Source organism: Cetorhinus maximus, chromosome 21, assembly GCF_964194155.1.
Source record: "Cetorhinus maximus chromosome 21, sCetMax3.hap1.1, whole genome shotgun sequence".
In the NCBI taxonomy this organism is placed as follows: Eukaryota; Metazoa; Chordata; class Chondrichthyes; order Lamniformes; family Cetorhinidae; genus Cetorhinus; species Cetorhinus maximus.
In genome coordinates, this window is record NC_135899.1 from 30543799 (window position 1) to 30570860 (window position 27062).

A 27062-nucleotide genomic window follows, 5' to 3' on the forward strand; every position below is an offset into this window, starting at 1 on the left:
AGCCAATCCCATACAATTGCGTTCTTCTTATGTTTTACATTTCTAGAAGAAGGTATATCCACCTTCCTTGAGCTGACCTTCTCCAGTACACCATGTCTAAATCAGGGCAGCGATATCGATGTCGCACCGCTAGGACTCCCCGGGTATGATAGCGTTGTGGCGTTGTAATTTATCACTGCGGGGGCTCTCAATGAGAGTCGTGACGTTTCAGGTCTAGAAATGCATTTTAAGGAGGTTGGAAATCACTGTGAGTGGATTATTTTAACATGGATCTGCCATTGCAACCAAACACCATACAGTCCTGGCAGAGCAAGGTATTCACCCAATGGCAGGTATAGTCGAAACGGTTCAAGACCATATTCCTCTGTGTGATCGGGAGCTAACGCGCACACACACACACACACACTATCCCCGAACTCCTAATACCCTGGGGACCCGAGGTCCAGCTAGCTTGTCAGTCGGTGTCGAGGGAGATAGTGCGATTCCGATCATGCTCCAGTGGGGTCATTCTGGAGGGTAGCAACTCACACTCGTTCACTAATCCAGGCTCACTCACTCAGCCTTCACTCACTCAATGCTCACTCAAAAACCCTCAATTATCCACCCTCACTCATCATTCGCTCACGCATGCCTTATTCACTCAACCATCACTCAATCTGCCCTCCCCCGCTCAACCGTCACTCACGCTAGCCTTGCTCACTCACCACCTAGTGTATCCTGGCATTCCTGTTTGCTAATAAAATGTTGGGTTGGGGCCGGTTTCCCATTGGCTCTCTCCTGATTCTCCCCCCTTCCCCTGCGTCTCCCCGACTTCTCACCACGAGATCTACCCGTCTCTTCCCCGCTTCGATTATCCCCACTTCTCTTCGCTCTGGTTCCACGCTTTCCCCGACTTCTCGCCGAATCGGCTTACTCCAGCTGGCGTGCGCCCAGGTTCGGACGCCGCTAGGCCCCAGGCCTCACACACACATTCACTAACACACAGCTATAGATCACACAGCCCTCACACAGATTAACTTACACACATATGAATGAAGACTTATCTGCCAACATACACGTCCAATAACACATAGTCAAAGCAGGCAGATCAGCTAACACATATTCACTGACAGACAAATGCATTGACCACGTCACTGCTCACCAGAAAACACCAAGGAAGAAATCATGTTGCTAATGTGCAATGGCTATGCAAGGAGCATTTTCCAAAACAGGATGCCGTCGTCATTTCAAATAACCTGATCAATGTATTGTATGGACCTGAGTGCCTTGTTATACCTTACTTCCTCGGGATTGGTTTATCTAACTAGCAGCATGTGCCTTTGGTTGTTCGCATTGGCAGAATACAGACCATTGTCAGCTAGCCCTTTACGTGCAAACGCCAGCACCTAACACGTGCTATTAGATGTGATTCTATGATTGCGCAGTGCTTGGTAAACAATCCTGAGTGCGCAAATATCAATTCCAACCAATTTAAGATAATAATCCAAGTTCGTCACCTGGATCATTTATGCTTGCCAGAAGCAACATGCATTCGTACACAAAGGCCCGAACTCTAAGAACCAAAATAATAAGTACAAGCTATGTGCATTTTTAAAATCTAATTAACAGGGCTTTGGGTAGCCTATTGTGTCACGTGTTGTTTTCCTTGGCAGTGCCTCTGCCAACAGTGTCGACTTGCCAACCAGTCAGCAGCCTTTTCTTATGTAATATAAATTATTGCGATTTTGAAAGTTGGTATTCTTGTGTTTGTCCTAATTATGGCAAGACACAAAGCTCCGGCAACATGTTCCGCTTCTCAGAGATGTATTTTGTTTCTAAAATTGTCCACAAATTGTTCTCTTTTACCTTGCACCGCCAATCCTGTTACTAATTTACCTCTATTATATATCGCTTACTTGGCACCTCGCATTTTTTCTGAAACTAACGTCAACATACATTGGTTTAATTTGATTAAAACCTATTAAATTTCTGTTTCCACAACTTTGGCGAATGTTCATTGACTGAAACATCAACCTTAACCACACGGGTCCCCAGTGTGGAGACGACGTCAGCTAAATGGCGGCAAATGTTGCCATGTATTTAAAATTCATCCAATCACTGCTGATTTTACAGAGTATCCCTTATCTTGACTGTTTTAGTTTATTCTTTCATGGAAGTTAGAGGGGTTGGAGATGTGATTATCTACGAATGATCCATAATTGTCACTGATAATTTGATGGTGAGCCGTCTTCTGGTGTATCTACAGTGCAATTGCAATAGGAGTTTAAAGACATTCACCCAAAGGCCGTGAAAACACAGTTATGGAATTCCAAGGCAACAGGGTGCTTCGTTTGGAGTTGAAATTGCAGGGGGCTGTGTTTCATTTCTCCTTTCCTCTCTCGTGACGGATGTGTTGACTTTGCAAGTTGTTGTTAAACGAGTCCTGATAAGTTGTTGTATTGCATCTTGCATATGATGCAAATTGCTGCCGCTGCGCGATATTCTTCGAGTGATTGAATATTAATGGCGGTGGGCGGAATGATGAACAAGTGGTTTGTCTGATCCTAGGTGGTGTGAAGCTCCTTGGGTGTTGTTGAATGCGCACTATTACGGACAAGTGGAGACAATTCCATCACACTGATGACTTGTGCCCAGTGGACGTGCTTTGGAGATTCCAGAGCTGATTTGCTCTTTGGAAAATTCCTAATTCCTGACCTGCTTTCGTAGGCGCAGCATTGAAATTGTTGGTACAGTTAACTTTCTGCAGCCAGCTCTTGTTTGGTGCTTGGCTTTCCCCTGACATAGTCCATTGGTTGCTCCATGGCCGCTACCTTCATTTACCCTTGTTGGTTTCCATCAGTTTGCATTCAACCATCGTTCTGCTGGCCTGTTGTGGTTACTGCCCGCAAGCATCTTATGGGAAATGCGCAAGAAGATCTTGTTATCATTTTTTCACGGGATGTAGGCGTCGCCCATACTAATTGCCCTGGAGAAGATGCTGGCGTGCCACCTTTTTGAATCTCTGCAGTCCATCGGGTGTCGGTAGCATCTATATTGCTGTTAGGAAGGATGTTCCCGGTTTTGGACAGGAAGGGAGGGCGATATAGCGACACGTCAGGATGGAGTGTGGTCTTGAGGTATTCTTTCAGGTGGTTATATTCCCATTCATCTGCTGCCCTTGTCCGTCTTGGTAGACGAGGTCATGTGTTTGGAATGTGCTGTCCAAGTAGCCTTGGTGAGTTTCAACAGTACGACTTGAAGATAGTGTACACTGTGCGTCGGTGGTGGAGGGGGTGAATGCTTGTGGATGTGGTGACAATAAAGCGGACTGCTTTGACTTCAATAGTGCAAGCTCCGTGAGCCTTGCTGGAGCTGCACTCATCCAAGGAAGTGAAGAATATTCCATCATACTCCAGACTTTTTATTAGTTCATGGCAAGGGCAAATGTCCATGGTTAGAGGACATTTAAGAGTTAACCAGTAGGCCAGATCAGATCAGGACGGCAAATGTTCCCTCCTTTAAGGCACTGTTGAACCAGATGGGTTTTTAAAACAATGTATTCAAGGTCATCATTAGACTTTTAATTCCATATTTTATTGAATTCAAATTCTGGCGCCTGCCATCAAACCCGGATCCCTAGAGTATTATCCTGGGTCTCTGGATCATTGGTCCACCGAATATAACGCTGCGCCATTGCCCTTGCATGTGGTGGACACGTTGTGGTGGGTCAGGAGGTGAGTTAGTTGCCGCCGAATTCTCATTATCTGACCTGCTGTTGTAGCCACAGTATGTTTATGGCTGTTCCAGTGCAGTTTCTATCCTAGGAACCCCCCAGGATATTGATAGTTGGGGATTCAGCAATGGTAGTTAAATTGAATTGCAAAGGGAGGTGGCTGGATTTTCTCTTCTTGGAGATAATGATTTCATATCACCATCCCTGATTTTCCACCTGGCTGCAGATGCTGAGAGAATGCACATGCCCCTGTTGGGCCTTGTAAAAAAGAGGTGAACTCAGAAGTGGAGCGGCAGTGTAGTGTTCTGTACCATTGAAATTGGGTGTCCAGAAATGTCAAGAAGTTTCAGCTTGTCTTGAGCATAGTGAAGAGTTTAGTGACGGCATTCCTGATGAGCCACAATTTTCGTCTGAAGTAGCCGATCAAAAATGTGGTGACAGTTGAGTCTAGGCCAGCACATTCGACCTGTGGATAGCAGTTCTGCTTGGATGACTGGAAGCATAGACGCCTGCTCGAGACTGGCTCTGAGGCACCTGATGTGAATTCACCATAGTCTGGGCAACCCGGAATCTTCCTTGACGATCCCTTCATCTGGAGCCCGGAGGCCTGGGTGAGTGAGAAACATGGCAGGTTGCCTTTCTTTTTCCGACAACTTTTGACTGAGTCCTTCCCTCGGAACAAATAGAAAGGCACATAGAAACCACTGGCAAGATGTCCCCACAGTCCTGGTACATTACTGTTGTTCCGTGGCGCCTGGGAAAGCCTCTGGGCACCACGATATATGTCAAGACACTCTGTCCCTTCTGCTGCTTGACTGAGTGATCCTCACCTAGCTAACTCCCTTTGCTGCCTCAATTAATCAGGCGTTTCATTAGGCTGTAATTTGTAAGATGCGAATTTAGCTGCAACAGTCCACGTTCAATGCTTTCCAAAATTGGAAAATTGCCAAACACCCGGCGCAGCCTGATCATGTCCCATGTAAAGGCCTCACAGCCCACGTGCTAAGTTATACCATAGGCCATGTAATATAGGCCATGGAATATAACATGTGCTAACTCTGTTTCTTGACAGATGTCACACGGCCTGCTGCGTGTTTCAATAATTCATTTCACTGTTTGTTATGTTTTCTGCTTTGCATCATTTAAGATCTCAAACGATCCACAGCTTCTATTTATTTATTTGTTTTGGGGAAAGATGCGAGAAGGAGTTAGCGCAGATTGGCACGGCACATGAAGCTTAATCTGGTAGCCTGGGACAAACAGAAGCAACCGAACGGATTGGCGCTGTATTAATAGCAAAGCAAAGCAATTTTCTGGTTCCTCATATTTATGTTGAAAGTGAATTTGCAGGAGTCACGGGAACCAGATTTTAAAATATCGTTTGCAGCTGAGAAAGAGAGCATGGATTATAGTTCCAGTATTGTCACGGAATAGCGAACAGGTTTACTATTGGCAATCATGACCCAGTAGTATTTTTTTATGATCCAACCGGATCCAGTGATGAATGGTTACACCAGTTGCAATGCAACGACTTTCGAGTTTGTATCCCTTGTAATCAAGGAGGTCGAGGCCCTGATATATATACATTATTGGCCTGGGATGTGTTTTAATGGGGACATTTTCAAAATTTGCAGGGAGACGAAGATCGGAAACGTAGTCAATTGTGCTAAGGATAGGCTTGGGTCTCAAAAAAACCCAGCATTGTTGAATTGGACAGAGAAGTGGCAGATGACGTTCAATGCAAGACACTATTAAATAAAGGGAGAAACTCGAAATAATATACAGGAACAGAGAGACCTCGGTGTATATCTATATAAATCATTGAATATGGCAGGGTACTTTGAGAGACCGGCTAAGAAGCATATGGCGTCCTAGGCTGTAATTATAGGGGCGTACAAGACTAAATAGGCCGTGTTGAACATGTTTAAGAAACTATTTAGGCCTCTCTGGAGCGCTGAAACCAGTTCTGGGCGCCATACTCGAGAAATAATGCGAAGGCATTGGAGATAATACTGAGGAGATTCATAAGAAATATTCCACGGATAAAGAACTGCAGCAATGACGATAGATTGCAGAGCCTGGGACTATATTCCTTGTATTAAAGGAGGCCGACAGGAAACTTGATATAGTTATTCAAGACCCTGAGGGGTCTGGGCAGGGTATATAGAGATAAACTTTTAACACTCAATGGATCACCAAGAACTAGAGGGTGCAGATTCAAAATAATAGTGAACAGGAGTAAAAGTGATGTGAGGCTTTTTGTTCACCCAGAGTGTGGCTGGGCACTGGAACGAACATCCTGGGAAGGTAGTGGAGGCAGGTTCCATCAAGGTGTTTGAAAGGGAGCTGGAACGCTACCTGAAAATCAAAAATGTGCAAGGTAACGGAGTTAAGGCAGGTGAGTGGGACTTGGGGCATGGTCTTTCAGAGGGCACTCCTTCTGCATTGTAAAGATGTCGTGACTCTGACACTACGAAGAATAATTTGTGAGTGAGAGGGCGAGAGTTGTGTGGAAGGAGGGTGGGGGGTGGGGGGGGGGGGGGCGGCGTCCAGTTCGGCAAAAATGATCCGAAGGATGATAATCATTACTAATGCACAATAACTATTGCAACTGAGGATTCTTGATTGGTTTTCACGGACCAGTTTTTTTTTTGGTGGAAGCCAGGTAATCAGGGGTTGTAAATCATGAGGCACGTTGATGAATGCCGAAAAGAATAGCTGTTTATCTGCTTGGTGAATTGATAGCTGAACACCATCATGTAAACAGGATTAACATGAAACGAAAGATTTGATTTTCCTTTTCAATACAACATGCCTATGAGAATGTGCAGCTCGCTTCTTAAATGCAGCCGAACAATAGAGGTGCATGAAGGAGAAGCTGGGTGCCAAAATCCGGAAATCTAACCGATGATTCTGCTAATAGAAGTAGATGAGAGTGGTTGGCAGAAGGTTCTAGTGAGCATGAATTGTCAGGATGGGCCCAATAGCTTGTAGTTTTGCTGCAGATTCTGTTTAACTATAGAGAACGCGGAGCCAAACAGTCCGATAGAAGCAAATTATAAAATGAAAAGTATAATTAGAGGTAGGGAAATTGACAATGTTTGGTCAAATTTCATGGGGCCAGAAGTAACTACAGTATTCTTTCAAGGATCTGGCACCGACATGACAGTCTGAATGACCTTCTTTGCTTCTAAATGCTAGTGTATTGGAGGAAGGAATTATGATCATTATGGCTTCAATGTCTCTTTTACACCCGAAGGCCACAGATCACGCAGTACTCTAACAACGAATAACTTTGTTTTAATAATTCATAGATATTTATGAATTTTGTTACCATTTATAAGTCCCAGGTTGCAGTTAGCTACGTTGTCATAATTTTTAGCGGATACCTTATTTAAAGAGCGGCGCGTTGGCGCCATATTTGCAGAATAGTCGAAAAATACTCCCGGAGGCAGAAAAAGTTAACCTCATCTGATGTGGGGCTGGAAGTGTGGTGAAGGTGTGGAAGGCAAGTTTCATAGACAATTTGGTCCTGAGAGGGCGTGATGGGACATGTCATCTCTGTTAATTCATAATTGTACGCTTCTTCAATCGACTGTTTATTTCTCAGCAGCAGCCGTTGGACTAAGTATCTCTACCCGTTCTTCAAGTTGAAAAGTTAAAAATACCAGTCTCTCTTTGTTAAGGTCTACCAAATAAGAAGGAGCTGCATCGTTCGAATCCACGACACCTCAAACCGTCTATCATCAATGTTCAAACTGTAATGAGAAATAGACCCCATAGGGGGGCGGCGGAACGATTCTGTCAATAAACACACTAACGCTGGCAACAAAATTGAAAGAAAACGAGATGAGAGCAATCTACAGAAGACAGAGAATGTTACATCGATTTTAATTACATCAGCTTCAACAAGGAACATCGGCAATAATGAAAAAAATAAAAACACCGCTAGAACAAAACAGGGGCTACAGCGCAGGAACTGTGCCAAGTTAAAGTAAAACCCGCAGGGGAATAAGGAAAATTGGTAGAGCAGGGTCTGTTGCCCAAGCAAGACTTCCAGGCATAAATTCGCATAGCATAAGGATTAATCACTAAAAATGCGAACTAGAACTTTAACTTGACGCCCATTAAATAAGGCCAACAATGAGAACGATCTGAAGATGGGCATGGCAAGGCATTCGATGCATTCTAGATTATAAAGTGATTGGAAAAAGTAAGGAATTTGCATAAGGCTAATAGCAGCGTTCTTGGTAAAAGTAGGTCATTTTGTTTGCCTGTGGCAGCATTAGCTACGCTCTTCGTAAGGGGGCATTGATGGGTTAGTTGCGTGAGCAAAATTACGGCAAATAAAATTCGGTACCAAAATTGTGAAGTCATGCACTTTGTATTTAATGACGATAGTTTATTTTTCTCTGAATGAAACGTTCTTCGGTGCGATATACGCACAGGCAGACATATCGCTCACCTTACATAAATAATTAACATCTTTTGGGAATGTAGAAAAATAACTTTAAACGCTCTGGTTAAAACCTGGTCTTTATCTCAAGAGGGTTTATTACAAAAGGAGGAAGTTAAGCGAAAATTGTACAAAGTTCTGACTGTATTGCATTTAGAAAACTATATTTAAACCTGGCTACAATGCCTTCTGAAGGTAGTATTCGTTTCGGAAAGGTTGTGCAAAGATACGCCAGCTGGATAAGAAACCTAACAAAATTCATTCAGGTGGATATGCTGTACATGTAAGCCTTCATTCCCTTTTTTTGCAACTCATGTCAGGGATATCCATGATAATGTCACCTCCTGCATGTGCCCCATTTGCGAAGCTATATATTTTTTCTATCAAATTGTAAAACGTTGCTGCTGAGTGATCCAAAGCTGCGAGGAACACTCCATAATGGCTTATTAAGCTTTAAGGCGATCACTTGCTGACCATTAGGATGTGTTCATGTGAAACAGGTCCAGACAAATAGTTCTCGCCTTGACATGGGAGTCAAAAATCTGCGTTTCAAGATATCTCTCATCCTACCAATCCCAGCACTAACAAATACATTAACCTGTGTTTTATCATCTTTGTGACAATGGTTGCCTTGTCGAGCAGAGGATGATTATTTTAGGATTCGGACATTTGATGAAATAGAGTTTACATCCAAGGGAAGAAAAAGAAAACTACTTTATTTTTCCATATCTGAAAAAAATGCAGTTTCTCCGAAAAGATGATGAAAATAATCAGTTGAATCTTGCAGTTTAAGTAACTTTTTCCGAGAAGCAGCATTTATATTTGTATTTAAGAAAGGCAATCTGACGGAGAAAACATCTTATGACCAAATCACGTATTTCGCGTGTTGTTTTCACTGATTTGTTTTAATTGTTATTTTTGCCATGAAGCTTCTTGTACATTTTTCCTTTCTAAAAGTAACATTCGTCAATGCACATTTTATTTTTTGGATTTAACATGATAATCTGAACGGATTTCTACAACGCAACACTCACACGTCCCAGCATAGCACTCGAATTTCAGACCAATGGTTTCGATTGAACCTTTAACATAGTCTGAGAGATCATATGGTTACCTGTTAACATATGTGTCTGTTAATATGCTAATTATTATTACTCGTTAAATTCTGAACATCATCAATGAGTTCAAACAAACTAAAGCAAAATCGAGAATGTCAGTATTTAGAGAGGTATTCCCCGTAAATACACCTGGCTAATCGCCGAATTCCCGGCCCATTCTGGGTCTTCACAATCCCTCCTGCCATGTAATTAATCCTACCATGCTCACTCCTATCGAGTCCCGAGATTTGAAATCGTCCATGTCTGCCAGTCGAGTGCTGCAAAAGGAAAATATTCTCCAGTGGCCAATTACCCCGATGACAATTAATTTCAGACAGATTTCAAACCCTACCGCATAACATTGCCCGTTCATAATTCAGCATAGCGCCACATCTTAAACTATGTATAATGTATATTTAAACTCCCCAATGGAAAGAATCTAAGATCACAGTCTGCTTTGCAAGTGAGCTCCCGTACCAGCACGAGGAATTTGAATACCAATATTAAGGTTGCCTAAACCTATCTGACCCCTCGTTCCTATCCACTTGAAGTTAGGAACTAACTCCAAGAAGCTTCCGTCCTCTACCGTATTACATTATTCTGAAGTTAAAGCCGGAACCTGCAGGTATGGGGCAGGGCAACGAAGTGGGCTTGAGGCACATCAATTAAGATGTAATTGCCGAGCAGTGTAAGCATTCGGAGCACGATGTCGAGGTTTTTTTTTACTTAGTGGAAGCTTAGTGGTCGATTCATATTTTGGATAAAATAAAATCTAACAAAAAGCCAAACTACTGCTAAATCACTCCCTATTAACAGTTGGGAAGATTCAGTGGATTACTTGCATAAAACCCGTCGGAACAAAGAGTCCTAAGTAAGGAAAACGTCTCTTATTCTTTCACCTTCAGCCATATGCCAGTCATTATTAATGTATGTCTTTCAAAACATAACATTCATTAAAAAATATAAATAAGCAGACAATGGACGATCTATTTTAACACTCTAGAATAATCAATCATATTCCCACCTGCTAATTGTAATTGCTATGAAAACCGTCCTTCGAACAAAGTAACAACAAAATCCTGTTGGCATGATTGCGCTGAATATGATGGTTACCAAGCGAGTTTGGACTTTCCAGCTACAGTCTCAATGGCCTTGCGTATCTCATGTTTCTTGGCTCAAAGCCAAACTACAAAACGAAGTACAGGGTCTCGATCATGATTTTGCTCGTAATCCCGCTTGTTTAAGTCTCCAAGAGGACTTCAAGGTCTAAAGAATGTAAACGAGTCTGCAAGAGGCAGCTTGCGCCCCGATTAGCGTCCTGCGGTCGAAGTGTGGACTCCAGGCTGCCAGTTGAGATCGGTCGCCAGACGGAGCTTCTCCACAGAATCAGAAATTTGTAGATCTGCCAGGGCTGCATTCTCCAGAAATTATGGGCTCTTGCATCAAATCTGAGCAACTGTCCCGTGCTGACAATTTAAAGGTCTATATATATTATCTCGGCCTTCGAATGCCATAAAGCAACCTGTAAAATTAGAGGAACTCTTCCTACTTAACGCTAGGACACAGTAGCCAATACCCCTCTGAAATAATATGCCTTAGCAAGAAATTTGTATATTTCTAGATTTTGCAATTCATAAAGAGAAAAACATCTCTCCATTTTTTTAACCACCCTGAAAATTTGAAGGAACGCCTGACTTAACTGATAGCAAACAATAATGACAGCATCAAACGCGCCAGAAGAAATACATTTATTTTCTGTGAAAGAGCCAGCGCAGCAATGTAATATCAATAACTGTGCATCTTGACTTACCAGGGACACCAACAGCAGCTAAAATAAGTAAATATCTGACACCTGAGAAATAATTGGCCGTTCCATATTCTGTTAGAGGTAACTTTGACTGTCGAAACGACTTTCACGCACGCATTTCCTTGTACATCAGCCTTGAGTTATATGGGTTAGGGGTCGCTGATGCATAGAATAAGTTACATTAGTTACAGTCAATAGGCAAACAGATTATGCAATCCTTTATTGCGCAACCGAACCAGAAATAAAATATTTTATTGCACATTTCCCAATGGAATGTTTTAAAAAAAAGAAAGGATTATTATTTCTGCAATAAAATAAAACACGCTTATTTCTTCCTATAAAATGCAGTTATTCCTTGAGATCTGTGTTATATAATAAACTAATAGTAAACAGTTCGTGAAAGAGACACACCATTTTGTCCCACTTTAGGTCGAATGTTTGTTTTGTATTATTTTATATATTCTTTCATGGGATATGAGCGTGACTGGTAAGGATACCATTTGTTGCCCATTTGCCATTGGACTTGAGAAGTTGTTATCGAGCCGTGACTTGAACAGGTGCAGTGCATCTCACGTAGTTGGACTTTTAGGAAGTGTGTACCCATGATATCCTTTATCCACAGTAAAGGAACAGCATCATAGTTCCAAGCCTGAATGACGTGCGATTTGAAATTAATTGGAAGGTGATGGCATTCTCATTCGGCTGCTTCCAGGTACTAGTGGTCATAGTGCTCAAAGCTTGATAAGCTGCTGAATTGCTTCTTGAATATGATACAAACTACTGGTACTGTGGATCGGTGTAAGGGGATTGAGTCCTTACGGTTCTCCATTGTGTATCGGCAACGCGGGTTGTTTTGTTTTGCATAGCGCCAAGCGTCATCCGTGTTGTTGGAGCTGCAACGTCCAGGAAACCGGAAACTATTCCATCACATTTCTGCAGCCACCTTTGCAGATGCAGACGGGCACTGGTGATTTAAGAGGTGGGTTACTCGCTGCGTAACTCCAACCTCTGACATACTTCCTCTTACAATTGTATTTATTTTATATAGTTCGACTAATTGTTTCTGGGCAATGGATCCCCGAATGCTGATCGCGGGAGATTCAGGGATGGTGATGTCGTTGAATGTGAGGAGGCGATGGTTAGATTATCTCTTGTTGGCGATGTTCACTTTCCAGACGAGAATGTTACTTGTTAGGATGATAAATAATAATTTGTGTTTCATTTCGAATGGTTTCTTCGTCAGAACTTGCCGATCCCATGAGCACCTGACAACCACAAACTGGTCTAAACCAGTCAGCGTGCAAAATATTTTGGCATACTTTGATGGAGTTCCAGTCAGTCGCTTGAAGTTGCCGCTCCTGGGACGAAGCTGCCCGTAATTTTTGGGTAAGGTGAGTGGAATGCTTTTGGAACAGTTGAACCGCATGAACAATTCAAGTAACATTCGCCCATTTTTCAGGCTTAAATTTGTAACTGTGGCAGTGAATTTCATGTCGAGATGTGCCATGCCAAAAACGAAGCAGATGCCATACTGCATGAGATAGGCGTTAAACTTCAATACCTGTCATTTCAAAGCGCGAATTAATGCAAATTAGCACCGAGGACGTTTTCTTTAATCAATAACTTCATAGCTGATTGTGCCAATGGGAAATTGTCCCTCTCTGTCCTTCTTGGTACTGTTTAACAAATCATTGTCTAGGCTTGATTAGTCCTGGACTAACAATCGCATTTTAATTTATGTAACTATCAGGTCAACAAAAATCCGATAACCGCATCCTGCGTTGCACCCAGTCATCGACACATCGCATCTGTGCTCATCGACGAGCATAGCATCCTGGTTGAGCAACGCTTTGATGTTAACCTTTTCATCCTAGTGTATAAAAAGGTCCAAGTTCTCGCCCTCGCTATGACTTTAGTGTCTCCAGTTCCGCCAGGGCCAGTTAGCCCCTGGCCTCATTAAAACTTTGGTCCAAGCATCGAAAATTAGCTGAATGCAAGGGGTGAGTTGGGAGTGATTGCCCTTGACATCAAGGCAGAATTTGACCGAATGTGACATCAATGGCCCTAGGAAAAATCTGTTGAACGGGATTTGCATTAAAACTCTTCAATTGATGAAGCCAGACCTAGCACAAAGGAACATTTTTGCGGTTGTTGGAGCTCTACCATATCAGCCCTAGTATATGTCAGGAGTTCTTAACAATTAATTTACACTCAAAGAATTTTCAGCCGCTGTATCAAACACATTCTCTCTATCAGTATGTCAGAAGTGGGGATGTTCGCTCATGATTGCACAATGCTCAGTACTGTGTTCAACTCTTTAGATACCAAAGCAGTTCATGCCCATATACAGCAAGACCTGGCTTGAGCTGATAAGTGGCAGGTAACATCCTCGCCATTAAAGTGCAAGGCAATGACCATCTCCAACAAGACAGAAGCTAACCACCTCCCGTTAACATTCAATGGCTTTAGCGGCGCTGACTCTCCCTCTATCAACATCCTGGGGTTTATATTGACGGGAAACATAACTGAAGCAGCCGTAGAGATGCTATGGCTACAAGAACATTTTAGTGGCTGGGAGTTCTGCGAAGTTCGCCACCTGACACTAAAATCAATCGATCATCTATTCGACTCAAATCAGGAGTGTGATATAGGATTGTCTGCAGGATGCGTGCAACAAGAAGCTTGACATCATCCAGTGCCAAGCAGCCTAAATATTTGGCACGTTCTCTACCACGTTAAATGTTTACCGCTTCTACCACCATAACAAAATGGCAACTGAGTTTGCCATCTGCAAGATGCACTGCAGCATTTGACCAAGGCTGCTTCGATAGCCCTGCCAAACCCGCGACTTCGAGTGAATGGAACGACAAGGGCCGCAGCTGCATGGGATTACCACTAGCTGGAAGTTCCTTTCCAAGGCACACTTTCTGCCTTGGAACTATATCACTCTTCCTTCAGTGTCGCTGGGCCGAAATCTTCATCAAAGCATTGTCAGTACCTACACCAGACGATTTAGAGCGGTTCAAGAAGGTGGCTCAACATCACCTTCTCAAGCGCATTTAGGGATGCGCAATAAATGCTGCAATAGCCAGCGGCGCCCACACTCATTGAAAGAATAATGGATGCGATTCATGTATCAGTGCGGCTCCATTTTTGGACTCTTGAACATCGTAATTTTCATTGCAGGATAATTTATGGGCTCCCCTTCATCAGCCAGGCCCCAAACTCTCGAAATCTCTATCTAATATGCATCGACACTTTTCCACCCCTTCCTTCCAAAGCCCTCATGTCAAAAGTTCCATATCCCCAAGCTTTTCGCCTTCAGCTACAGTAAGAAGCAAAAACGGGAGTTATACACGACGACAGAGCAGCACATGAGCACCTTCCATATTTCTTCATCAGCTAGGAAAAATATTCCAATATCGGAATGAAAGAGGGGGGAAATGCGGAAAATTATTAAGCGATTTTTTTAGAAATCTATGTTGTACTTAAAGTTATTAGGGAATGAAGAACATATGATATGCATCCAGGGGCACTGAGGGAAGTAAGTGTGGAAATTGCACAGGCATTGGCCATAATTATCCAATCCTGCTCATACGGGGGTGTTCGAGAAGCCTGAAAAATTAGAGATGTCATACCCTTGTTAAAAAGGGGTGTAAGCATAATCACCGAAAACACAATAGTCAGTTTATTTAATCGGACAAATATGGATTAGTTAAATTAAAACATTCTGGTATTGTTCAGGTGAATCTTTTTTTTAAGCGAGTTGCTTGAGGTTTCTTTATGATATATCAGATATATTTGCAGGCGACATTAAAATTTATGTGTTTTACGTCGACTTCCAAAAGGCACCTGAGGAAATGCCACATAAGAGTGTTGTCAGTAAAATTTGAGATCACGCAGTAAAATTGTCGAAAGCAGCAAGATAACTAATTTTGCTGCGTGATAACAAACAGACAGGAGTGTTGAACTTTATTTTCATACCGGAGGTAGGTATGCAATTGGATTCGGTGTTACGAACCCAACGTTTGTCAATATAAAACACTCGATTGTGTGATGTTACCAACAGCATTTGAGAGAACTCCTGATATTCACGTTCCCTTCCCAACTGACCGCAATCAGCATGGACAATGTGAATAGCCAACAACAACATTTCTTCGATTTAAATAACGCAGATTATTATTATTATCATAATAATAATAATAATAATAACTATTATTATTGTTGTTGTTGTTAATATTTGGTATGTTATTCCGAAATTTAATAAGATGGAACTCAGTCACACTCAGGCATAGTACAGTTGAAAAGAATCGTGTACCTTTCCAGGTTATAAGTAAAGGAACATTTCATAATTCGCCGGCTTCTCTTGTTTTGGAAAACACGTGCAGCGAATCTGATGGAAAAAAAAATCGTCATTAATCCTGCGTAGTTTAGAGCAGTGTAATTAGGACAGAGGTGACACATGGGGAATGTGAGGAGTGTGATGTACTAAATTGGAAAGCCTAACGACAAAGATTATTACCAAGGCACGTGCAAATTAACAGAGGCAAAATAAAATTAGAGAGATGAATAAATCTTTTTGTGCATGAATACAAAGACTGACGTAGCTGTAGTTGGTTTCGGTTCGAGAGGCACTGGAATCAGGACTGGGGAAGTGGATTTGTACCTTTGGTACGGTCTACACCAAAACCGTGCTGGGGCCATTGTTCTAGTGAGTCGCAAAAATATGGAATTGGAGAGGATTTAAAAATTTATAATACGGGCAAATCATCAATTTTGGGAAGATGTGGTGAGTGAAAAAGTAGAGAGGAGGCGAGAGAAAAAGCATTAACGTGGGAAATTAAAAAAAACAGACCGTGACAGAAAGGGACAGAGACTACAAATCTAAAAGTAAATCAGCAGATGTGGCTAGAGATTACAATTTAATAAAAAGACAAAACTAAAGGTTATTTATCTGAATGCACGAGTGAAACGAAACATGTGAATTTACAGCAGAAGTTGAAATAAATAAGTGCAATCCGATAGCCATTACAGAGACATGATTGTTGGATGGCATAGACAGGGACCTGAAAATTGAAGGGTATGTGTCATGTAGCAAGGCCAGGAAGCTGGGAAACCGTGGCTGGGTGGTTCCGTTAATTGGTGGCTGTGTTCGCAGAATAGAAAGGGTTGAGCGAAGTTCAGGAAACCAGGATGTAGACGATGTAGGTAGAGTTGAGAAATGAACAAAGCAAGAAGTCACTTGTGGGAGTGGTTCACAAGTTCCCTAACTTGATACAAAGGAAGACATAACGAGAGCTTGTCGAAAGGTACATCAATAGAGTGTTGAATGAATAATTCACATTGGTCTTCACCCAAGAGTATGAGGATAAAGGTATCGAACTCGGGGAGAGAGACTGCGAGGTTTTAAGCAAATTGATATAGGGAGTGACAAGGTATTGGAGATGTTGGCAGGCTTAAAATTGGACAGATCTCCAGGTACGTTTGATTTGTGTCCCAGACTGCTGAGGGAGGCAAGGGAGGAGATCGCAGGGGCTCCGACTCAATTTTTTAATTCCTCTTTGGCCATGGGGGAGGTGCCACAGGACTGGAGAACAGCTAATGTGGCTGCACTATTTAAGAACGGCTGTAGAGATCAGCCAGTGAATTACAGGCTAGTGAGTCTCACGTAAGTGGTAGGGAAACTATTGGAAAAAATTCTGAAGGAGCTAACATATCTCCGCTTGGAGAAGCAAGGTTTGATCAGGGATAGTCAGAATGGCTTTGTCAGAGGGAGGTCATGCCTAACAAATTTGACTGAATTTTTTGAGGAGGTGACCAGTTGTGTAGATGAGGGTAGTGCAGTTGATGTAGTTCAAATGGATTTCAGCAAAGCGTTTGACAATGTCCCACAAGGGAGGCTTATAAAGAAGGCAAATGTACATAGGTTAGCGAAATTTGATAAGGTGGATTCAAAATGTGCTTAGTTGTAGGAGACAGAGTGTGACGACAGAAGGATGCTTTAGTGACTGGAGGCCAGCGTCCAGTGGCATACCTCAGGGATTTGTGCTGCGTCCCCTATTATTCGTAATTTATATCAACGACATAGATGACTACGTGGGGGGTAGGACTAGTAAGTTTGCGGATGACACAAAGATTGGCCGGGTGGATAACAGTGAGGTTCAGTATCTTGGGCTACAGGAAGATATAGACGGGATGGTCAAAAGAGCAGATAAGTGGCAGATGCAATTTAACCTTGAAAAGTGTGAGGTGATACGCTTTGGAAGGAGTAATTTGACAGGGAAGTATTCAATGAACGGCATGACACAGGAAGTTCTGAGGAACAAAGGGACATTGGTGTATGTGTCCATAGATCTCTGAAGATGGAGGGGCATGTTAGTGGGGTGGTGAAAAAGTCATATGGGACACTTGCCTTTATCAATCGAGGGACAGATTACAAAAGTAGGGAGGCAATGTTGGAGTTGTATAGAACCTTGTTGAGGTCACAGCTGGAGTGTTGCGTGCAGTTCTGGTCGCCACATTTTTGAAGGATGTGATTGCACTGGAGGGGATGCAGAGGAGATTCACCAGGATGTTTCCTGGGATCAAACAATTAAGTTATGAAGAGAGGTTGGATAAATTGGTTTGTATTTGTTAGAGTAAAGAAGACTGAGAGGCGACCTGATCGAGGTGTACAAGATTGAGGGGCATGGACAGGGTGGATAGGAGGCAGATTTTCACCTTAGTTTTAGGGTCAGTCACGAGGGGACATACGTTCAAGGTGAGGGGCAGGAGGTTTAGGGGGAATGTGAGGAAAAGCTTTTTTACCCCATGCTTGGTGATGGTCTCGAATGCATTGGCTGTGAGGCTGGTGGAGACGGGTTGCCTCACATCCTTTACAAAAATACCTGGATCAGCACTTGGCACGTCATAACATTCAAGGCTATGGGCCAGGCGCTGGTAAATGGGATTAGGTAGGTAGGTCAGGTGGTTTTCACGTATCGGTGCAGAATCGACAGGCTGAAGGGCCTCTTCTGCACTCTCTGATTCTGTGAATAATAATGCAACATTTCATTATACATGCAAATTGGAAAATAATATTTGAAAAGGCAGTTCAGATGGCGAAATCATAGCATGTTTTTGGGAAGATTTCTTCGAACATCACATTCTGGCGCCAACCAGAGAGCTGGCTATTGTGCAGCGAGTTAGGATGAACTAGGGCCCTCATAGTGATGCAGCCCTTGGGCAGCAGCCAGATTAATATTATTGAATTTTAAACTAATTTTGAAACAGAGAGGTGATGGTCATAGACGGGTATTTTAACTTAAATAATGGCAATAATAAAGGCATGAAAGCACAGCTAGCTAAAGTGAATTGATAAACAGCTGCATGGATCGGTCAACAGAGATGTAGTAGCAGGCATGTAAGGGGGTATTTCAGAATACACAGAACAGATGCATTCAAAAAGGCATCTTTTGACCCTAACAATATTCCAGAAATAGCATTGAACAATTCCATTAGTAGGGGTGTCAAAAACCAGGGGGCATATATTTAAGGAAAGAGGTCGAATGTTAAGAGGGGAGCTGAGAAGAGATTTTTTCACCCAGAGGGTGGCCTGAGTCTGGAACTCACAGCCTGAAAGGGTGGTTGAATCAGAAACTCTTATAACATTTAAGAAGTAATCAGATATTTATTTGCAGAGCCATAGCCTCCAGGGTTATGGGCCAAGAGCAAAATGGGATTAGTGCAGTCAGAGATTTGTTAACCGGCGCAGACACGATATGCAAAGTGTCCTCTTTCTGTGCTGTAGACGTCTATAATTCTATACAGCCAAGCTGTTCCAGTACAGCTACAACACTGGCATCAAGCCGGACATGTGGAAAATTGCCAAGGTATGTCCTCTACACAAAAACAGGACATATACAACCCTTCCAAACACCGCCCGATCAGCCTACTCTCGATCATCAGTAAAGTGATGGAATGGGGACATCAACAGTGCTATTAAGCGGTCTTTGCTTAGCAATAACATGCTTACTGATGTCCAGTTTGAGTTCCGCCAGCGCCACTGAGCTCCTGCCCTCATTATAGCCTTGGCTCAAACATGGACAAAAGAGAGGGGCTCCCGAGGTGAAGTTAGAGTCACTGCCCTTCAATAAATGCAACATTTCACAGGGTGCAGCATTAAGGACCCCTAGCAAAATTGGAGACATTGGGAATCAGGAGGAAAACTCTCCACTCGTTGGAGTCATATCTAGCACAAATTAATATGTTTGTGGTTGTTGAAGGTCAGACATCTCAGCTCTAGGACATCAGTGCAAGCGTTCTCAGGGTAGTGTCCATCTTCAGTTGTGTCGCCAATAACCTTCCTTCCATCATAAGGTCAGAAGTGGGGATGATCACTAATAATTGCACAATGTACGGCACCATTCGTGACCCCTCATATACGGAAGCAGTCCATATCCAAATGCAGAAAGACCTGGATAATATGAAGTCTTAGGCTGGCAAGTAGCAAGTAATATTCACCTGTCGGAAAATGACCATCTCCAATCATCACAAATGACCAGAATCCAACCATCGCCTCTTGATTATCAATGACGTTGCCATCACTGAATCCCCCACTATTAACATATTGGGTTACAATTGACCAGAAACTGAACTTGACCAGCCATATAAATGATATAGCAACAGCAGCAGGTCAGAGGCTAGGAGTCGTACGAAGAGAAACCCACCACCTGACTCCCGAAAGCCTGTCCAGAATAAAGAAGTCACAAGTCAGGATCGTGATGGAATACTCCCCACTTGCCTAGATGACTGCATCTCCCACAACACTCAAGAAGCTTGACACTGTCCAGGACAAAGCAGCCCACTTGATTGGCACCAGATCAAGAAACATTCAGTCCCTCCAACCCCGACGCATAGTAGCATCAGTATGTACCATCTACTAGGTGCACTGAAGGAATTCACCAATGCGCCTTAAACAGTACCTTCCAAACCTCCGAACACTACTATCTAGGACAAGAGCAGCAGATAGATGGGACTACCACCAACTGGAAGTTCCACTCCAAGTTACCCACAATCCTTACTTGGAATTATATCGCTGTTCCTTCAGTTTCGCTGAGGCAAAATCTTGGGACTCCCTTTCAAATAACACTGTAGGTGTACCTACACCATATGGATTGCAGCGGTTCAAGGACACAGCTCACCACCACCTTCTCAAGGCCAACCAGATATGGACATAACTTCTGGCCCAGCCAGCGAGCCTACATCCTGTGAATGAATAAAAAACGAAAGAATTAAACATTCCAATAGGAAGGCTTACCGATCGTATCCAACTTTTTAAAAATCATTTACTTATGAAATGGAGTATGTTAAACCTGTGGCAGTGCAAAAGATTGAACAGGATTTGATTTTAAAGTAAGTGAAATCTACAGTCATAGTTAGCAGGGAGCGATTAGAATACGAGGGAAAACTAACTGGAAATATATAGGCAGATAGTAAGATTTTCTACAAATTAAATAAAAGAAAAGTGTTGAGAAAGTGTGCTTTGTTCTTACAGAAAGTGAATCTGAAGAATTCATAATGGAAATCAAGGATATGAGCTCGGATATGAACAGGCATTTTGCATTGGTCTTCATTGTCATATTGAATAATATCCTAGAAATAGCTGTAAATCATGGAATGGAAGGAAGGGAGGAAATTTAAAGAAAAAAATACAATCACCATCCAAGTGGCACTGAGCAAACTCATGCGGGTGTGGATTGAAAAATCCCAATGTTCTGAATCCCCTGGATTCGTTACATGTTCCATGAGGTTGGAAAACAGCCAAAGTAACTCATTCATTCCATAAGGAAGGGAGACAGAAAGCAGGAAACAACAGGCCAGTTAACTTAATATACGTAAAAGTGAAATTGTTACAAACTATTATTAAAGACGATAGTGCAGGGAACTTAGGCGGGGGAGTAGTTGGGGGGTGGGGGATGGGGGGGGGGTGGTGTGGTGGGGTGGGGGGGAGGTTTGCGGGTGATGGTGGGGATGGGGTGGGGGGAGGTAACCAGGCAGAGCAACGTGATTTTTTTGAAGGGAATTCATGTTCACCCAGGTTATTGGTGGAGTTTTTGAAGAAGTACCCTACGCCATGGGTAAAGGGGAACCGGTAAAACTACTGTACTTAGACTTCCAGAAAGCATTTGATAAGGTGTCATATCAAAGGTTATTGCAGAAATTAGAAAATCATGGTTAAAGCGCTATCACGGATTGTGAAGTGGCTAGCTAGCAAGAAACAGTAGGCATAATTGGGCCATTTTTCTCGTTGGCAAGATGCACCGAATGGTGTGTCACAGGGATCAGCACTGGAGCGTCAACCTTTTAAAATAACTTTTAAAAACCATCACCGATGAAGGGCGTGAAGGCATTGTTACAAATTTTGCTGATGGCATAGAGATGGTAGGAAAGTAGGTTGTAAGGACGGCAAAAGGATAGCTTACCTGCACGGGCAAAGATCAGGCAAATATATTATCGTCTGGGACAATGTTAAATTGTCCATTTTGACAGGAAGAATATAAATGAATCTTATTATGTAAATGGTGAGAGATTGCAAAAGTGCGAGGTACAGATGGGTCTAGGTGTCCGATTGCATTAGCCGCAAAGGTTTAGTATGTGAGGTCAAGTAATTAAGGAATTTAATAGAATGATATTTTTAATTGTATGGGATATTGAAAACAAAGACAGGCAGTTTATGCTTCAGTTATAAAACACATTGGTGAGACCATATCTGAGCTATTGTGCACAATATTTGCCCCCATATTTAGCGAAGGATGTAAATGCGTTTCAAACAGGTCAGATAGCATTTCTAGACTGAAACCTGACTGGATGGAATGTCTTATGACCAAAGTTTGGACAGGCTTGCACTTTATCCATTAGGAGTTAGATGAGTAAGAGGTGACTTGACTGAAACATGCGAGATCCGAAGGGTGATGTGGAAATGTTATTTCCTCCTATGGGACGATCTATAACTGGATAACACTGTTTAAATACAAGGGTTCGCCCATTTAAGACAGGTATGAGGAGATGTTGTTTTCTCTCCAAGAGTCGTAAGACTTTGGAACTCACTTCCTCAAAAGGCGGTTGAAGCAGGGTCCTTGAATTTTCTGGGTATGAATCTTGATAAGCAAGGGGTTATCGGAGGTAGGCGGGAATGTGGAGTTGAAGTTATAATCAGATCAGCCACAATCTTATTTAATGTCTGAGCCGTCACCGAATGACTTATTCCAGTTCCTAATTCGCAAGCTCGTATATACATTCTTAACAGGAAACCGCGGGGTATATAAAGAGTGTGTTCCTTGGCAGACAATAATGCATTTAAACATACAGGCAGTACCTCTGTTACTATCTAAGAAACAAGTTGCTGGACATAATAAGCCTCTGTCAGCAAGAATCCTCAGAAAGTGTGTTCTTTATTTGCAGACCCATCTACCTCTTCTGTCAGTACAGTTTTCTGCTTTCATATTTATTTGTGGTTATCGTTACAACGAAAAATATGTCTTGCTTTGTTTTTCTCCCAAATAAATCGCCTCAGCATTTGATTCCCATTGGCTTGAGTAACTAAAAGTTTTACTGTATTATGCTGCCCCCATTGTGGTCTCATCTGCACTGGGGAGGCTAAATGCAGACGTGAGACTTATTTGAGGAACACCTTTGCTCAATCTACTGTACCTGTTGCACTCAGCGCAGTCTCGTCTACACTGGGGAGACTAAACGCCGAGAGGGTGACTGTTTTGTAGAACACCTTCGCTCTGCCTGCAGGCATGACCCGGACATTCATTTTGCTTCGTATTTCAACATACTATTCTGCTCTCATGCCCACATGTTCATGCTTGGCCTACTGCTGTGTTGCAGTGAACCCCAGCAAAAACGGCAGGGACAGCATTTGCAGCCTGTTATTTTTTATTTTGCTTTTATTATTTTATATTTTACATATGTGCTTATATTTATTCATGCATTCATCGTTTTTATCCGTACCTCCCACCCCCCACCCCACCCCACCCCCGCAACTTTACAGGGCCATCTCACACCTGCTTCTATGTTGTGATTTCACAGACCGCTGACCTGTGTTACGATGTTAATACATTCTGCTACCTTACCTTCATTCCACTATCTGAACTTTCTTTAGTCTTTACCATTACCATTAACAACCCCTTTGCCTTGTCACCATGACATCTGTGTCATCTCTCCTTTGCTACCACCTATCCCTCACGTTATGTTTTGTTCCACCTGTTCCAACCCCTCTTAAACAGTATAAAATCAATCAAATTTCTAATCTTCAGCTCTCAAGAAGAGCCATACGAACACGGAACGTGAACTTTGTCTCTCTTTCCAGAAAGGTTTCCAAACTTGCTGAGCTTTTCCAGCACTTTCTTTTTTTATGCCAGATTTCTAGTATCCGCATTATTTTATTTTTACCGAATTGGAATGAATCGAGGGTGTTTTGGTATTTCTTCTTTTTGACCTCCAAAAAGAGGAAGAGAGGCTCTGGGGTAATTAATTTTATTTCATGTTTGCTTTTCATAACATTATAGTTTATAGCTGATTTGAACTAAATTTGCATAATTACACACAACTAGTCAAAGTTGCGTTTGGTTAATTCGTGTCATCTTGATACTGGCAGTAAATCATAATGCTTATCAAGCTCAGGATCCCGAATGATTTATTTACTGAGTCATAACCTGGCCACGCCACCTTCAAAGATTTATGAGCATATATTCCAGAACTCTCTGCTCATGCGCTTCATATATAATTGTGTCCTTGAATGTATTTTGGCTGTCGTCATTCTTCCTACCAAAATAAATCACCCCACATTGCTTTAAATACATTTTAATCGGTTACTTCTTCGCACAATCCCCCTGACAGTATAGGTTATCTTGTAGTGTTTCAGCGGTTTCACCTCAGTTCACGTTACTTCCAAATGTTGCGTACTCCACAGATTTTGAAATTCTCCCTTGTACACAAAACTCTCAAAGATTTTTATAATGTTGAAAATGAGGCATCTCTCAGCTTTCTGCATTCATCAGGAAATTTGCAAGATTACCAAAATACGGAGTGGCATTTGAGTGGTATTCGCTACTAACAGGATGCTGCCGTCAAGCCAAAAAGACGTTTTGTCTACAACACAAATGAGCAACCTGGTATATGAATGTCAGTGCCAGTGTGATGATAGGCATGTAGGCCGTACGTCCCAAAACTGGTGGATTTTATCTAGCAGCATGTTCCAGCCGCTGTTCGCACCAGTAGGTTACAGCCAGACAGCCCGTGCTTGCAAAGTTAAAAAAAAAACAGTTTCCAGATTAGGTGTAATTCAGCGATTGGTCAACATTTGCTAAATAATTTTCAATGTGCGAATAATTACGCTGACAACTAATCTAACATTTTCATTCGGGCTCTCACACTGCTTCTACTGGGAGCTAGATATATTAATACACAGTGTCCCATTCCTTGCAGACAGAAAGAACATGTACATACTTTGCGCCTGCTCCAACTAAACAAAATATGAGACAGCCATTGGCTGACTCATTCCTCAAGACAATGACTTCAACACGGATGCCAGGCTGTCTGGTTTAAATTTCAGACAATGCTTGGCGGTTAACTGTCGATCACCATCAGTGATAGATAATCTATGGCAAGGTCACTTGCTAACCAATCAGCACTCTCTTCACATGCAATGTAAATTGTTGCCCCTACCGTCTCCGTCCCCCCCGCCCCGAGACCCCCTCCCCCCGAAAAAAACACACCCATCCCACTCCCCGCATTGGTATTCTTGTGACTTTCTTGTCACAAGAATTTGTTTGACAAGACCAAAAGCTCAGATATGTCTCTTTTTTTTCAGTAATACACAAGTTCTATACTCCAAACGACTATTAGCATTACATAAAAGCGCTTAAGTCTTCAGCCTGCTTCTTGCCAACTAGTTAATTCTGTGAACATGCTGGGAAATAACTTTCAGACAATCGTTCAAAGAATAGTTATTTGTCAGAAAGCTGATTTCTGAACAAACGTAAAGTTCACTATCCCATTTACAGAGAACACGGAACATACACGCTACAGAAGTCAGGGAATTCACGGCGCACACACTGTTAAGTTCTAAGATAACATCGAGCTCTTATTGCCGGGCTAAACGAATTGGCAGCACTCACACTGCCGCTTTCATGTGATTCTCTTCTAGTCAAACGATTTATCTTGTTGATCGTCGTTAAATTTATGGTTAATGTCTGTCCCCAGGATGCAGCCGGTGAGGGAAACTGATTCGTATCGTATTGAATATGAAGGGGCAAATTGTCGATTCTATACTCTTGGAAAGGGTCAGTGCGTCGCACATTATCATCGAGTAATTTGAGTTACAAAAGAGAAAAGGCCATTCCACCAATCACATTCAAACCGGCTCCGGGCAGAGCTATGCATTTTGTTCCAATCTTCCAGCGAAATGTATAGTTCTGCAAGTTTGTTCCCTTCAAATGCCAATCCATGGACTAATTTTAGTAAATATCTGCACCCTCTCCAGGACCGCCACACCTTGCCTACACTGTGGTAATGGGAAGTGGACTGAATATTCAATTTGGGGCATAAACCGTGCTTTATAAAGGTTCGGCACAACTTTCCTGTATGTTTACTTTTTCTAAAGCCTCTCTTTATGCCTGTTGATCCGGCCGTAACCGCTTTGAAAACAAAGTGACGTTGATGTTTTCTTTTAATGGCAGTATCTGATTGGCCACAAATTCCAATGTTACTGTTAGAAATCAGAGTTTTTCGAAGTAAACTTATTGGATTTGCTGACACCAGACACACTTGTCAGTAATTTGTGCATAATATTTATGGTAGTGTTAATGGTAATGCATTGCAGCTACTTTTAAATTTGGTGGCACTCACTTTCACGTCCCTCCCGTGCTCGTCGTATGTTATAGATCACGAATATATGTGAAACGCAGTCTCATACGTACTATCATGTTGCTGCTGTGCATCGTGAAAGTTGGAGAATCTGCAAACATGATGAGGAGAAGAATTACTATGGTGGTAGATCGGAATCAAATTAAGCGAGCTAATTTGTCCTGAATTCTGTGGAGATTCCCAGTGCAGTTGGAGGTTGAGTAACCGTAGCAAATGAAAAGCATTGTATTACAATACAAGCACATTTCCTTGAAAATTATTCGTGCCGTCAAGAGGAGAATCACTCCCCTCAGAATTACAAGTTGCTCACCTGCTCGTGTACCTACCTTTACCATGTGTCACGTCCTGCTAAATGTCCGGACAACAGGGTCGCCTGGAAAGTTTATTACAGGGGATTCCTCGATGGCCATCCCACTGAATGTTAGCTCTCTGCTGTTAGAAATACTCATTGCCAGGCATAAATTTTACTTAACGCTCACCCGAACCACCTAATGTGTCAGCTTACGCCAGGATGAAAGAACATTGACGAAAATGACTAGGCCTAGGACCCTAAAAGGATGTCATAGGGCTCAGATTGTTAGTGTAAATAACGTGCTTTTCTTTCTGTTGGACTGTTGTAAAGCATATGTCTTATATTTTTTATTGGGCTGCGGATTAAAATTACAATGGCTGCAGTTTGAAGAACATACCTTCTGAAACCGTGTGAGGGGCATATACAATGTTGCTATCCTCCAAAAATGTGTGTCATGAAAGGCAGGATGGTGCTGAGGAGGAGCCTGGTCTAATGGGCAATTACCTGACAACAAAGTTTTAATTGGGTCCTAACCAGGTGACCCAGGTTTGCATGAGAGCAGCGCAGCACAATAGCTCCTATCCTGAGAAGAAGATGACCTAAAACCTCTCTCTCCTTTGTGTGCGTTGCAGCGATGCTTTTCTCTCCTGATATCTCTTTAACCCGCTCTCTCTCTCTCTTTCTGAGACACCACTGTCAAGATGAAAAGGGGAAAATCACCGTTACAGGCATTCAAAGTCAAGTTTTGCACTAATGAACGAAGGACTGAAAGTCCTGGAAGACCA